Source organism: Vitis riparia, chromosome 12, assembly GCF_004353265.1.
Source record: "Vitis riparia cultivar Riparia Gloire de Montpellier isolate 1030 chromosome 12, EGFV_Vit.rip_1.0, whole genome shotgun sequence".
In the NCBI taxonomy this organism is placed as follows: Eukaryota; Viridiplantae; Streptophyta; class Magnoliopsida; order Vitales; family Vitaceae; genus Vitis; species Vitis riparia.
This window is the reverse complement of record NC_048442.1, coordinates 5,966,770-5,984,596: the sequence shown is the minus strand read 5'-3', so window position 1 is coordinate 5,984,596 and position 17,827 is coordinate 5,966,770.

Sequence of the window (17,827 nt, the reverse complement as noted above, 5' to 3'; positions counted from 1 at the left end):
GGAAATTAAAATAATAATCTTATTAGATGGAATTTGTCTTGTACAACTTTTCCTAAAATTTCAAGAAATTTATATTAGAACCCATGAGATTTGGAAATAAAATAGTGTATTTCAAAATTTTAAAAATAATTAAATCTTAATTTGGACCAATCTATCCTTATCTAAGATCCTCTATAAATAGAGAAATTTATTATAATAGAGGGTCCACAGAATTCCACTAGTGTCTTCCAGCACTCTCTAAATTTGTTTCAAGCTTAAATTTCTTGTTAAAATTCTAATATTCTCAAAGTAGAAAAACCAAGATCAAGCCTAGTCAACTACATCTTCAAATCAAGATTAACTTGAGAGACGGAATAAGAGGATTATATATTCTTATTTTAAAGAATGTTGCATAGGAGTGTACTCATATTCCTTTTCTTCTAAATAGAAATTTGTCCATTATATTTTTTGTCCCTTAATCTCATAAAACACAAATTTTGTGTATACGATCTAAATGCAACTTCTTCTCCAAAATCTAGGAGATTTACAAAAATCCAAATTGCTAAAACAAGAGCCATCTCAAAAGCCCTAATGCCTTATTAACATAATTCGCGTAATGGCAAATTCTCAAATTCATAAAAATGAAAAAAAAAAATGAAAAAATTAAAAAATCTTTCCATCCTAAGTTAAGTCATAAATTAAGATTTCATTTAGTAGTGATTTTAAGAAATGTTATTAGTCTAAAAAATGTTTTTGACAAAAAAAGTAGATGTTTAGCAAAATTTAGAAAACATTTTTTAAAATATGAAAAATCATTTATAGTATTGAAAAATCACTTATAATATTTTCTGAAAAAAAAAACATTTAATATGTGATTATCTTAAAAACACTTTTATATAAAACACTTCAAGTAAACACACTCTAAAGTGTAGTATAATAGTTTGACATGTAGAGCGTGTTTGGTAATATTTTTACTACAAGTGTTTTTAGTGGAAGTGTTTTTTTAAAAAAAAAGTATTTTTAAGAAAATCATCTATTAAGTATTTTTTTTTTTTTTATATAGGAAATATCAAAAGTGATTTTTCATATTTTTAAAAGTGTTTCCTAAAATTTGTCAAGCTTCTATTTTTTTTTTTTTCAAAAACATTGCTTACTAGAATCACTCTCGTAGAATTTATTTGACAATGCTTTTGGAAAGCACTTCTAGTATAAAAAACGTTTTTAAAGAAAGATCCAACATTTGACAAAATTTAGAAGCACCTTTAAAAAGTTGAAAAATTAGTTGTAATATTTTTTTTAGAAGCATTCGATAGGTAATTTTCATAAAAACATTTCAAATAGAAACATTATCAAACACACTTTTAATGTGTTTTACTATAATGTTTAGTATAATCCTATATCATTCATTTTCTTTTAGTTATACAATTTCATATAAAATCATAACACCATAACTAAAATGAAGATAAGTGTTTGACGAAAAAAATGTAAGAACTACATGCAAAATAAAATTTTCACAAAATCTATATTAATCGGTTTTTATTTCTCTTTTTTTTTTCCTTCTTACTGTTTTCACTCCATCATTTCACTATTTTTAAAATTTTCTAATATAATTTTATTAATCATTTTTATGGTTCAAAAAAGTAATACTAAGAATTGGCAATCTAAAAACTACATTGTTGGTTAATTAGCTTAATTTCCAGTCCAATTATATATATAAAAGATAATTAATTATTTATTAAAAAATAAATTATTTAAATTCTTGCTAAAAAAATTAAGTAATAAGTACATTTTTTTCATAATATAACATGGAATACGATAAAAGTTTGATCAATAATACGATAGGATAAGTTGTCTCATCAAATATCATATTTCAATCAAGCTTAACAAACTTCTCTTCTCCAACAATCACAAACACTTTTTTGATTGTCGAAATTCAATGTGTAATTTCATCCTTCAATGTGTTTTCCCAAATAATGTCATTTTTCAATTATTATATCATTTCATTTTATCAAATTCAATGCTAGCCCAATTAGTCAACATTTATATGTTTCAATGCAACAATAAGATGTTATTTGTACACACTTTTTTCTTAATAATCCGAAGTTGAAAATGGGATGTCTAATATATCTATCCCATACGTCATAAATGATCCTCCCATACATTTTCTTCATTTTTTTTCTCAATTTTTTTGTCACTTATTTTATACAACCCAAAGAAAAATAGAATTAAAGAAATATATATACAATTTATCCAATATTTAACATATACATATTTCTTTCATATATTTAACATATTGTAATATTTTTATTTATAAATTTTAAATATTTTTATCCAATGTTTTCAGAATTGGACCGGTCATTGAATCGGAAAAGTTGTCGGTTCACGGTTCACTGATCAGACTAACGAACTGGTGATGTCATAAATATATATTTTATTATTTTATATATTATTAAAAATTAATAAATTAATAAATTCTATCTAAATTTTGACAACATTTACTTTGTTTGTTGAGTTTTTTCACAAGTTTTTTTACCTGTAGAAGTCATCAATCATCATATATGATATCTATAACACAATATAAGATGTAATACATTCATAATGTCAATAAACCCAATATTTATCAAATAATCAAACCCTTGTTATCCTATAATAACCAAATTATCAAAGAGTTGTTAGCTTAACACATTGTCCATAATAGATAATACAAATGTCAACCACAACACTTAAATAATTACTCAAAATATAACATGTCAATGTTTGAATATTCATGAAAATTTTTGCATACTAATAAATATAAAATTCATGTCTTCGTTCATTTTGGAAATTAAAATATGGAGATTGAAAATGAGCATCTAGAAAACCAAAGTTCTCCACATCAAGCCCTTCTATAGCCACGCCACCACCATCCTCATCATCTACAAAATATTGAATATATATCAACAAGAAATCATTTTTGAAGAAAAAAAATATATAATTATTGAACTTTTATAAGTTTAAATATTCTACTAACCAATGTGAGAACTTGAACCTTCCACTTCATTTATTGGAATTGACCCTTCTTCGTATAGAAGATTTTCCAATTCTTCAACATTTAGCTCTATTGGCTTATCTTCATCAACTATCCAAAAATCGGTCTCATCAATGCATGCATAGTCAATGGGATCATAGATTCTTTTCTTGTTATAGAACCTAAAAAAGAAAAGCATATACTTATTCATAATTGTGAATAAAAGAATTTAAATTCAAAACAACTAAGAAAACATTTATATCGATTTTTTAGCCGCAAATTGCAATGAACGTATACAAGATCATTAAGCCTTTGATGTTCCAATCTATTCCTTCTTTTGATATGTATATGTTCAAAGACACTCCAATTCCTCTCATATCCAGAAGACGATGCAGTTTGACTCAATATTTGAATGACCAACTTTTCCAAATGTGGTGCATTGTATCCATGTAGCCTCCACCATTCATCTAGTTACCATTTCACATTAAAAATGAGAAAAAAAAAATGCATTAGCAAGTTTAAAATATTAAATAGTAAGTAGGTAACTAATAAAAAAAAACAAACACACTAATAAATGAAAATAATCTTTTACCAGGTTGAAGTACTTCAAATGAAGAATAAGCAAGGTCTCTTCCAAAACTTCCCAATCGATCACGAAACAACTTCATTTCATTCATTGGAAACATGTTCGCTTATTAAAAAAGTTCGCTTATTAAAAAAGTTTTCCTTTACCAGGTTGTATCAAGTTTACCTTTCAGAACTTTCTGATCAATAACATCCATGACACCTCTAATTACAGTTCGCTTATTAAAAAAGTTTTCCTGATCATATTGGAAACATGGATTCAACCAATAAGCTACTGAATGAATTTTTTTCTTTAGTTGTTGATCCCAACATTGCTTTATGATCTCTGTATAAGGCTTATATAGTCTTTTACTGTAGTTAAACAATTTCTTGATGCCCAAACGAACCCCTATACATGCCTTCATACACATATCCCATCGAAGGCCTCTCATCACAATCAACAATACGCAATAAGCGCATTAGTGGAGACATAAGATTCACAACAATCAAACAATCATTCCAAAATCTATTATCTAAGATGATGGAAACTACAACTTTGCTTTTATTATCCTTTGAATATCTAGAGTCCACAAAGAACTTACTAGTCACTAAAGCTTGCAAGTCATGTTTATGATCATGAAGACTCTTTAGTGCAATGAATGTAGTAGCAAAGCGAGTTACACCAGGTCAGAGAATCTCTCTCCATCCGTCTCTTTTTCTTAACCAACTTAACAAAGCAACATGATTATACACAAAAATTGTCACCTTTAATGCACGTCTTACAAGTTCAGCAACATGGTCCATCTTATTAATATCCTTAAAGATCAAATTAAGACAATGAGCTGCACAAGGTGACCAATTGATGTGTTTATGCTTTTGAGAAATCAATCTCCCCGTGGCCGCATAATTTTCTACATTATCAGTCACTATATGAACTACATTGAGTGGACCCATCCATTCAATCACCTCATCAAAGAACAGAAACAAATTAGTTGCATCATTGACAATGTCTGAAACATCAACAGATTTCAAAAATAATATTCCTTCAGGACAATACACAAGGAAGTTGATGAGTGTTCTTTGTCTATTATCTGCCCAACCATCACCCATTATTGTACAGCCAAATTTCGCCCAAATTGCATGATAAAAGTCCACAAGTAACTAAACTTCCTTCTTGGCATCCTTTAAAAGATTAACCTGCAGCTGATGGTAATTTGGACCCTTATATCCAGGACCAATTGTAGATATAACATCCAACATTGGCTTGAAGTAGAAGGAATTCACAGCAATAGTAGGAATGCATGCATTATAAAAGAATCTCCCAACCGCCATATCCATTCTCCAAATAGCTCATTTTCCAACTAATACACTCCTCATGGAAGGTTAAGCTCCTCAATTATTTCTTGGTGCAAAATACTTACCCATTGTTGATTTTTTTCTTTTTTCACTACTAGTTGTCATAGGACTTTGCATTTCTTGAACCTCTTCTTCACCTTTTGCCATATCCCCTTCAAATTGTGATACATTAGGACCATAAGGATTTCTATATCCATATGCTTCTTGGGTTGCTTTCTTGAAATTCATAAACTCTTGCAAAGAATTTTCCATTTGAAATTTGACATCAGGAGGAACCGATTTACATGGACCAATATCTCCTTTCACTCCAACAAAATGTTGTTTCATTCTATGAATACCCCCACCTTTTGTAATCTTTTTACAATACAAAAAAAAATAAAAGCTTTCCTTCCATTTGCATATCTTTCTTCAGAAACATGTTCCCATGCAGGATCGGTCTTACTTCTAGTTGATTGTGAATTGGTAGTTGAATCATGACCAAAGGATGGAATCAAGTTTGATTCCATATTTTATTTCTCTATCAAATTAGAAACAAAAATCCCACATTAATCTAGAGAACGAAAGTCATCAACAATTTATAACAATCACATATCAATGGGTAAATTTATCTAAATGAATAATGGCACAGAGCAATGGGAGTTGTTTATCAGTTTATGCTAGAAATATGATATTTTGTCATATCTCAATTGGCTCCAACCCCATCACCCATTGCCCCCACATTCAAATTAAAATGCCTCTTTCCTATGATTGTTTCACCTGTAAAGAAACTAGTCAAACTACCAATCTAATTGAAACCACTAAAAAGAAAAATATCAAACTAGAAAGACAGAGTTTTTTCTTTGCAATTAAACCCCCCAAAAAGAAACTACCTAACTAATTGCATGAATAATGACAATTTTTTTTTTCTTTTTCCATTTCTTTCTCTTTCCCTCTCTTTTCTCAGTTTCTGATTGAAATGGTCAAAGTGCCAGAATGGAACAAGAAAGGCGCCTGATTAGAGCATTTTCATTGCAATCCGTACAACTCCTGAACCCATTGGTGTCACCTTTCCTCCATTTACAGCCAGTCGGGGGTGTGGGATGTTAATAGCTGAGTGGAGGGGTGGGGTACTAGCCGGTCGGGGTGGTTTCCAACATCAAGGAGGTTTGCCGACTTCCAACGCTGCGGTGGGAAACTAGGAAGAGGCGACGACAGGAAAGCTTGCCAGCTTGTAATGACCGCTAGTGGGAGCTGTCTGGGTGTCGCAGGCCACGGCACGTCGAGGCTGGGTGGAGCGACAATTGCTATAAGGGGAGAGGAAGGAGGGTTTACACTTTGTTGTCGTGATTTTATACCCTCCAAAACGGCGTTGTTTTGATGTTGTTAAAAAAAAAATTAAATTTAATCGAACTGGCCGGTTCAAAGGGAACCGGTTGGACCACCGATTCAAGCAATCCAATCCCGGATCAATGTAATTCCGGTCTAATCGATCGGACCGGACTAGAACCGTGACTGGCCGATCCGGTCTAGTTTTTAAAATCATGTTTTTATCATAAATATTATTGATAAATAAAAAATAAAAAATGACTTATTATGCTAGTTTAGAGACATTTTTTTTGTAACTTTCATATAAGGTATAATAATTATTATATAGAAATATAAATTTATTTATATCTTTAATTAAAAAAACTAATTTTAAAGGTTGAGGTATTAAATTTTTTTAATACCTTAAAGTCGGTTTGGTCGTGTGATTTAAAAACAGTTTTCTATTTAAAAAAGAGAAAAATGTTTTTAAAAATTTGTAATATTGTTTAGCCATTATTCTTTAGAAACAATTTTTAAAAACAAAATAAAATAAATCAATTTTTAGAGAACAACTTATTTTTAAAAAATAAAACGAAAACATAGGCCTGTTTAGTCAACGTTTTCCGAAACTTGTTTTTAAAAATTGGTTTTAAGTTAAAAAATAAAAAAACAATTTTTAAAACAAGTTTTAGAAAACATGGTCAAACATACCCTTACCTTTTTAAACAGTTTTTAAAAATCATTTATGTTTTTAAGATAAGTCTAAACAAAATTTATTACATTTTATTGCCTCAAGAATAATTTTCCCAACACACTTAGGACTCTATGACATCCCATCTCTGTCTCTATAAAGGATAGGTGGGCACAAGGGTTTTCATATGCATACCTATAGAAAAATTTTGAGTATAAATGCTAGGATTTTGGAGAAAAAGAAAGAAGTGGGACTGAGATGAACGATTGTTTTTTGAGGGGAATGTTGGATGGTTTAATGCATTCACGATACAAAGTGAAGGTGTTGAACTAGAACCTCATTCCTCTCAAACATGCATGTTTTAAATTCAAATTCTTGATGGGTCAAGATTGCTACTCTCTGGTGATTATTAACTCATGGGTGACTAACTTTCTTTCTTTCTTTGTGTCTTTCTGAAGTCTGCATGGAATAAGTTTGGGTCTTTTCTTTGTTGACTCGTTATGCATCTTTTCGTCTTTATCTGGATTCTTTTCCTTCAATCTTTCCATTTTTGTTAAGTTTCTCAACAAAAAAACTTTAGCTACATAAGGTGAAAGATGGTAGAAAAGCGATACTTTTCGATCAACTGCAACTTAATATTGTAAGTATTTTTTTTTCTTTATGAATTTTGGCCTTTTCTAGTGGGTGAAAAGTTCTTGTGAAGTTTTCTTGACGTTCAAGCAATGGTCTATTATTATCAGCCAATGCTTTTAATGAGGTTCTTAATATTTAGTTCCACCAAAGCCAATCAGCCTACATAGTTTCAAACTATTTGGATCTAGTCCGATATTGTAGGTTGGAAAATCACAAATCATATAGAATAATTATAGAATCTGATAAATTGAATAATATATATGCCAGAATCTTATACTAAATCTATAGGATAATAATATCGGAAGACATACCTGAATTCATTAAATTATGTACTTGGATTTTATCTTCCACATCTCAAACGAGTATTGCAGTTTTGAAATCATTCACTAATGGGATGTGAATAATTAGCAATTTTTCTATCTCCTCTCATTTAGACTAGGGACCATAACCCTATTTATACCACTTCTTATTTTATTTTATTTATTGGCCTATCATTAATAAATAAAATAAAATTGGTCTCTATAAATTGAAAAGCTCATACAGTCCATATATATAGAGATACTTTGAGGGCCCATCATGAACGTAATTGATCACATTTAATTAAGCCCAAAAATAAGATAGTTTAATGTACAATGTGTTAATATGTAGGTCCATAATTACTAAAATATCCAACAATCTTCCACTTGGGCCACATAGGTCATTAAATAATTGAACATTACAAAAATGAGCTCAGTATTTGCTATCTTAACTATAAGCATCTCAAAACAATTTGGTCCAAGAATTATACCAATATAGAACCAAAGCGATCTTCGTTACATGTTTCGTAACTAAACCCATCAATGATCACCACATTAATACAATCAATGACATAGATCAAGTATGGATGTGTAGCATGGAAATTTCATGTAATTTGATCCCATATTATGCCTATTTTCAACTGGTCCAACTTTATAACCCAAAAGAGTTCAACACATTCTCAAACTTTATGCAAAACTGCAATTAAAAGAATATAACTTTATTTCAAAGTTTTTAATAAGCAAAACAAGAATAATACTTAAGTCTGATCAGAAAAACATATCATTAACTAATGAACATCAAGCAACAAACTCCCACTATACAAGCACATCACCAAGATGAACAACACCCATACAAACCACATGCTCATGAAACACTTTAGGTGGTACACCTTTCCTAAGCGAATCCGCAATCATGAAGTTTGTACTAGAATGTTCAATAGACACCTAAAAACTCGGAACTCTCTCCTTAACAACCAAAAACTTCAAGTCAATATGCTTTGATTTTGACGAGCTTTTATTGTTGTTAGAATATAATTCTGCAGCTTTATTATCACATTTTATCCTTAATGGTCTCTCAATGCCATCAACAATACGCAATCCAGTGATAAAATTTTGCATCCATATTGCTTGATTTGATGCCTCATAACAAGCTATAAATTATGCTTCCATGGTGAAAGTTGCTATGAGTGATTGCTTAACACTCTTCCATGAGACAACTCCTTCAGCCAACATAAAAACATAGCCAGTAGTGGATCTTCTGCTATCAATGCAATCAGCAAAGTCGAAATCAGAATACCCTATGATTTCTAAATGATCAGATCTCTGATATGTGAGCATGAAATCTTTTGTTCTCTATAGATACTCATGACCCGTTTTGCTACCTTCCAATGGATCATTCTTGGGTTACTTAAATATTTGCCAAGCATACCAACTACGTATGCAATATCCGAACGCGTACAAGCTTAAGTATACATGAGACTCCCTACTGGTGATGCATAAAGGATGTTTTCCATCTTTTTCTTCTCAATTTCGTTATTTGGGCATTGAATCAAAATGAATTTATCACCCTTAGCAATGGGAGTATCTTCTAGTGTGCAATCTTCATGCCAAATGTACTAAGGACTTTATCAATATATGTTTTTTTGTGATAAGCCAAGAATACCACAAGAATGATCTCAATAAATCTATATGTCCAACACAAAGGATGCATTACCAAGATCTTTCATTTCAAAATTATTTGAAAGAAATCTCTTAGTTTCATGCAACAGGCCTATATCACTTCTTGCTAGCAGAATATTGTCCACATATAACGCCAGAAGAATAAATTTACTGCCACTGATATTTTGATAAATACATTGATCAATAGTGTTTTCCTTAAAACCAAAAAAGGTAATCACTTGATCAAACTTTCAATACCATTAACGAGATGTTTGCTTTAAACCATAGATGGATTTTTTTTAATTTGCATACCATATGTTTTGACTCTTTGGATTCAAAACTCTCTGGTTGCACCATGTATATGGTTTCTTCAATGTCGCCATTGAGAAACACAGTCTTCACATCCATATGATGTAACTCCAAATCATAATGAGCTACAAGTTCCATAATGATTCTAAAAGAGTCTTTCATTGAAACTGGAGAAAGTCTCTTTATAATCAATGTCTTTCTTTTAAGTGAAACCTTTGGCGACTAGACGTGTTTTATATCTTTCGATATTTCCTTTTAAATCTTGCTTGGTTTTATAAATCCATTTACAACCAATCGGTTTTGCTCCTTCAAGCAATTTGACAAGATCCCAAACATCATTATATTTCATTGATTTCATCTCATATTTCATGGCTTCTATCCATTTCTAGGAGTTTACACTTTGTTTGGCTTGACTAAAAGATATTGGATCATCTTCTAGTCCCATATCAAACTCATGTTCTTGGAGATACACGATATAATCATTTAGAATCATCGTTCTCCTCTCCTTAGTGGATCTCCATAATGGTACTTCCAATTGAGGTTATTGTTGTTCTTCCTCTTGAACAAGAGTGGGTTCTTCATTATGAGTAAGAGGTAACTTAGGAGTGTCTAGATTTTCTAGATTTGCATCCTGAATAATGCTAAGCATAGTTACCTAAACATTTTCAGTTGCAACTATAGGAATAATAACACATTCCTCTTAAAAGACAAAGCTCCTGAGTCCAATACTCCCACCATATTCAACATCCTCAATGAATTTAGCATTGCCCGTCTCAGAAAAGGATTTACTTGAGGCTACAAGGTACCCTACAAAGTAGCAACTTACTATTCTTGAGTCCAATTTTCTTTCATTAAGCTTATATAACCTTGTCTCAGCTGAACAACCCCAAACATGAAGATGCCTAATACTAAGCTTCTTTCTAATCCATAGCTCATATGGGGTTTTAGCTACTGCTTTACTTGGAACTCGATTAAGGATATAAAATGCATTTTTTGTGGCTTCTCCCCAAAGTGATTCTAGCAATGAAGAATGATTTATCATACCATATTCTTTAGGGTCTGGTTTCATCTCTCAACTACACTATTTTGACTTGGAGTCCCTGGCATGGTGTATTGAGGAACAATGACACATTCTTATAAGTATCTCGCAAAAGGTCTTGGACGTTGTTCACCTGATCCATCATATCTACCTAGTACTCACCATCATGAACAGATTTAACGGCTTTAATTTTCTTTCCAAGTTTATTTTCAACTTCAACTTTATATGATTTGAAAACGTCAAACGATTAAGACTTCTCATGAATCAAATATAAGTACCCATAATGAGAATAATTGTCCATGGAAGTAATAAAATATTATTAACCATTCCAAGAAGTCGTAGGGAATGGACCACAAATATCAGTATGAACTAATTCCAAGACACCTGAACTCCTATTGGCACCAATTTTTCTGACGTTTGTTTGTTTTCCCTTAATGAATTCAATGCATATTTTCAAATCTGAAAAGTTAAGGGAATCAAGAATTCCTTCTAACACAAGTCTTTGAATCCTTTGTTTAGAAATATGTCTTAAACGCTTATGCCACATGGAAGAATTTTCACCAGTTAATTTATGCTTTGTACCACAATTACTTGCATGCAAGGATTCATTAATATGTGAGACATTAATATCCAATTTGTATAGATTATCAACCAAAGAACCTATACCAATCATATTTGAATATTGAAAAGTCATTTTTTCCATTTCCAAATGAATAAGAGTAGTCAGATTTGTCCAAACAAGAAACAGATACCAAATTCCATTAAAAATGATGATACATAAAAAGTCTCATCTAAATCCAAATAACAACCAGATTCTAATTGCAATCTAAATAAAGTAATTGCCTCAACAAGAGCTCTATTGCCATTTCCCATATAAATGAATCTTTCAGCATCAATTGGCACTCAACTCCCTAGACAACCCTTCATTGTCACACTTATGTGAGTAGTTGCACTTGTATCTATCTACTAAGTGTGATTTGGTATTAAAGCCAAGTTAACTTCAAAACAAAAAAAGTTGAGAAGTTTACCCTTTTTGACGTGTCATTTTGCCTACTTAAGACAATCCTTCTTCACATGTCCACATTTCTTGCTAAAGAAACAAGTGATGACCTTATCTTGTTTTTGTTGCACCTTAGGTTGTGAGGTCTCACTATTTGCAGTTCATTTTCCTTTATTATTATTTCTCTTTTTTCCTTTTCTTGTTGGCAGCATTATCATGAGAGGTAGCAACTAAGTAAGCTCTTTCTATCTTTTTTTGTTTCAATCTCTCTTCCTTTGGCACACATTGAGCAATGAGCTCATTAAGAGTCCATTTTTCCTTTCGAGTATTATAACTTATCTTTAAATGACTAAATTGTGCGGGGGGAGAGATCAAGACTAGGTGCATAAGAATGTCATCAGACAACTCCAACAATAGTGTCCTCAATCAAGGAACAAGATTAAACATTTCCATAACGTACTCTCTTATGTTCCCTTTACTTTGTACCGCATTGAAACAAGCTTGGACAAAATGGTGCTTGTTTCGACCTTTTCAAATCCAACGAATTGGTCTGCTATTTGGCTTAGAAAACTCTTAGCATTTTTCTCCTTGGGCACTGCACCCCTAATGGTATCTGGGATAGAGTGCTTTATGATCATAAGACTCATGCGGTTAAACGCTCCCACTTTTCAAAGTTAGCCTTTTGTTCCATAATATTGTCATTAGTAAGGGCAGGAGGTCATTCAGTCCGAATCGCATAGTCCAAATCCATACACCTAACTAAAATAGTAATATGTTCTTTCCATTTTCCAAAGTTAGTGCCATTAAGCACTAGAATGTTGTTTCTGTTGGCATATATTAGATATAACAGAAGCATTAACTGTATGTAGAATAAAATAATAAGCTCACAATATACAACAATGTCATTTACTTTAAGCATGTAAGAATTAACTACATGTATACATATGACAATAAAGCAATAAGATGGGCTCTTATAATATACCTAACACAACTTTGATATTTAGTCTTTGGATAAAAATAACAATTTGTAAATGGTACTATTATAAAAAGTAGTCAATAAATATTGATAACAAATTCTACTAACAATATGTCTATCTTTGGATTGACTTATTGCATGCATGGACATCACCAAAATATCACATATTTACTACCACAAGTGTCTAAAATCTGGCTAAAAATAACCTTCCTTTAGGTCGATTATTTTATGCATAGATTTAGATACTACTTATAGAATTCCATAATAAAATCTACATACTTCAAGATAAATAAATTTACATAATAGAGGTCACTTTGGTGACATATAATTTCAATTTAATTTATATTGAAATACTGGATTTTAAACATTCCAAGTTTTTTTTGTGGGTCAACTATCAAAGTCAGTGATCAAAGGGGTCAGTCAAAGGTCCACTGGATCGATCAAATGGGTCAGTCAAAGGTTCAACTAGGTCAGTCAAATGTGTGAGTCAAAGGTCTGACCCTACCCAACACTTGACCCAACTTAAATGGACTTGGGTCCAACAATCCAAATGACCCAATTTAATGACTTAGATCCAATGTCCAAATGACCTTATTAAAAGACTTAGGCCCAATGCCCAAATGACCTTATTAAAAGACTTAGGCTTAATGTCCAAATGACCTTATTAAAAAACTAAGGCCCAATGCTCAAATGACCTTATTAAAATATTAGGCCCAATGTCTAAATGACCTTATTAATTAAAAGATTTAACAAAATGTAACAAGATAATGACGGAAAAAAAATGTCATTATCACCCAACCACTTCATCTTTATCCCCAAAATTTTCAAAAAAAAAAAAAAGACTTATATTTTATCTCAAAAAAAATATACAAACAATTCAAGAGAAAATATCTTTTGATAAAAAAAAATGATATTTATTGAAAAAATTATTTACAATAGAAAATCTGGGGAATCTGGATTAAAGAAAATTTTCCTTGAAACCAAACACACAAAAAAATGGTGAATAAATGAATGGAAATCAGATTATATATATATATATATATATATATATAAACTTTCATCCACCATGAAACAACTTTAATTAAAACCTAATAGATTAACAAGAGTGACTCTGATACCACTTGTTGGAAAATCACAAATCATACAGAATGATTATATAGAATCTAATCAACTGAATAATATATATGTCAGAATCTCATGTTAAATCTATAGGATAATAATATCGGAAAACATACCTGAATCTATTGGAATTATGTATTTGGGTTTTATCTTCCACATCTGAAACGAGTATTGCAACCTTGAAATCACTCACTAATGGGATGTGAATAATTAACAATTTTTCTATCTCCTCTCGTTTAGACTAGGGACCATCACCCTATTTATGCCTCTTATTATTTTATTTTATTGTATTTATTGGTCTATCATTAATAAATAAAATAAAATTGGTCTCTACACATTGCAAAGCTCATACAGTCCATATATAGAGAGATACTTTGAAGGGTCATCATTAAGTTAATTGATCACATTTAATTAAGCCCAAAAATAAGATAGTTTAATGTATAATGTGTTAATATGTAGGCCCATAATTACCAAAATATCCAACATTGTATGTATAAATCAATTTTTAAAGATGTTTTAATGATATATTCCTTGACTGAAAACAGTAATTCACCATAATCTTTATCTTGATCCATGTTCTTTTGGAAAGAACTTAAGTAATTAAATTCATGCATTACTAGTGTTTGTGGATTTTCTTTATATGTATAGTGAATTTTTGGTACACAAGGAGCTCACGTTAGCCATTAGAAAATAGATCATAAGTGTTAAACCTAAAATTTTGCTTGGTTGTTATCTGTGTTGTGAAATGAGGCTTCACCCCTCTGAAGCTAGCTATGTGGGTGTTTTCTAAAAGAGAAGATGGGTTTGTGCCCAAGGTTTTGGTGGGAGTTTATTGAGGACGAGAAGTTGCAATGACATATATGGCAGAAGAAGGGAGACAGGAAAAAAAAAAAGTAAGTTTCTACACACTCATGTAAAAATGATTATAAAATAAGAACCCTTTAAAAATAATTCAAATTTCATGAACTCATTAATCAAAGTAGTACCTAAGATGGTCAAAGGTATAACCTAAATCGTTAAAAGATAGTATCTAAATAGTCAAAATTTGTACATTTGATCAAATAATGAATAAAATGATAATTATTTTTAAATTGTTATTTGAAATTTGTATTTTATAAACTTGGATTCCTATTTTATGGTTTTTGTTATATGAGTACACGGAAATATACTTTTCCCAAAGTTATAGGCAGAAGGTTGCATCTGCTTTTGTGTATTTGGATTTTAAGGTGGGAAAATTCTACAAGCTTTTCTTATGTACCCTCTATATGTTCCCATTTATTTCGATTTCAATTTCAATTTTGGTTCCTTGTAGAATCTTCATAGTATATACATCATGTAACTAAATTTGAAGTATTTATTAAAGATATAAAGAGATACGATTGTATTGTTTGATTTTTTAACTGATTGTTTAAAGTAATTTGCTTTTAGATTTCTAGTTATTTAATCAAAATATTTGACTTTTTTCAAATACAAAAAGTAACTTATTCATCTCTCATCCTCGACCCAAGAAAACACACTATCAATACTCGTTCCATCCCAACCACTCAACTTCATACCTCGTTCAAAACCATGTCACTATTGTCATTACCACCACAACTATCTATCACTATCCAACGTATCACCACTTTCTTTTCATTCACACAACAATGACTTAACCACATTTAATTTTAAAATTTTTATTTTTATTTTATTTATTATAATAAATTATATAAAAAAATATTTTTCTTAATATAAAAACAAAAACAAACAATTTAATATTTAACACTATTAAATTAAGTTATATTTAAAATCAGGTCCAAAAAATAAACATCACCTTAGTTAAAAGAGGAAAAAAACTTTATATCTAAATACGAAAAAGATATGACCAATGTGATGGATATGGCCACTCTTTGTTTGGTTTATATTATTCATCATCTAATATTTTTATTGTTTATTAAAATGAGACTCATATGTCATATCTTATTTTATACTTCCTCCTTTATTATAATCCTTTCTATTATCTAAGACAATAAAAGTATTTTCATTTTCAAAATAAAAGTGTTTTTTCTTTCTAAAATTTGACAAAATTAGTTGTTGAAGTTAGCATTTAATAATTAATTGATTCCATTAAAGTCATGTTTGGTACATAGGAATGAGTATCTCATTTCTTTTCTCATCTATTCCTGTATTTGGATAGTTTAAGTGACAATAGGAATGAAATCAATAATAATTCCTAAGGAAATGAAATTTTTCTTATAAATAAAATTTCAATTCACCCATAATAAGAGGTATTTTGATTCCCTAATGCAAGTTATTTTGAAAAAAAAAAATCAAAAATTTAAAAGGCAAAATTTTTTTTGGATAAATTGTTCTCAAAAACAATTTTTTTATTTTGATTTTGTAAAAAAAAAACAAATTATTAATTCAATTTATATAATATAAAATAAATTTAATTCAAGTCTTATTAAAATAAATAAATAATCTTTAATAAAATATGAATAATAATATTATGATAAAATCATAAATTATATTTTTTATAAATATTATAAAATATATATTAACCTCGTATAAAAGTATAATTGATTTATTTTGTTAAAAATAAATAATAATAATTTAAAACTAGTAATTGATAATACTATTTTTTTAAATTATTAAACTTATTACTTTATTTTTAAAAATTAGTTCTAAACCGGAACAACCAAACAGTGGCATTAATTTTTAAAAACATTTTTTTTTTTTAAATCACAAGTCCAAATAAGTTTTATCATTTAGTAAAAAGAAACTCTCAAAAATGTTTTTTAAAATGAAAACAAAAATTATTTTAAATTATATATATAGTGAGTGTTTTTTAAAAATGAAAATAAAATATTATTTTAACTATATTTATGGAAACTATTAGTAATTTATTTCTTTTTTTTATTCTCATTCATATTTTTTTCATTCTCATACATTTTATTACTTAACATTGAAATAGAAATAAATATTCATTTTAATTTTACATTCCTCTATGCATCAAACTACAAAAAAAAAAAATAGAATCTCCAAATTCATTCCTATTTAAGGAGAAATATAAATGAAAAGAAAATTTTCATTCTCATGTACCAAACATGCTCTAAAATACTTTCTTCATAAATGAGTTGGCGGTCATAAAGTCGGTAAAAAATTGACTTTATTTTGTAATTAATATGAAAATAAAATAAAAAGGAAATGGAAGATGAGTATTGTTTATAAAAATTAGAATTTTTAACTTTTATAATCACACAAAATATGTGAAGGTAAAATTTAAAGGGAAAATCACCAAATAAGATGAGTTGATGGGGAGAAGTCCTTCAAGGGGTCACCAATTTTGGTAAAAGTGACTAATTTTGACAAGTACTCCAAAACGCGAAAGGAAAGGTGAAAAATTCCTCCAAAGTTCTTATAGTAAAAGTATAGGAAAAAAAATACCAAAAATAACCTTCAACTACTAACATCATGATTTTGTTTGTACATAGGTTGGTCATATTACAATTATGATAGAAATATGCTAATACTAGAAATTTATGAATTTTTTTTTTTTTTTTTACGAAACTAAGAAGTTGTGGATTATCATACTATGTTTGCTAGCATATGTGTCTTATGTTGTAAACCAATCTTAAAAGCCAAATAAAACACCAATTAGAATTCACAAGCTAAATAAACTTCAAATGATAATATAAGTGCAATAGCAAGGATAGTTAAAAAAAATTATGAAGTGACATTTTTTCATTACTTAGAAGGACAAATTTTACTAAGATACTCATTTCTTCTAATGATGTAGGAAGCCCATTTCCACAAGAATCCGTAATCAAAAGGCAACAAGCCACATTGAAAAGTAAAAATCTTAGAAGTGGAAAAAAGGGTACAAATTGAAGAGAGGTGGAGGCAAAGGGAGACATTGATGAAAAAAATCTAAAA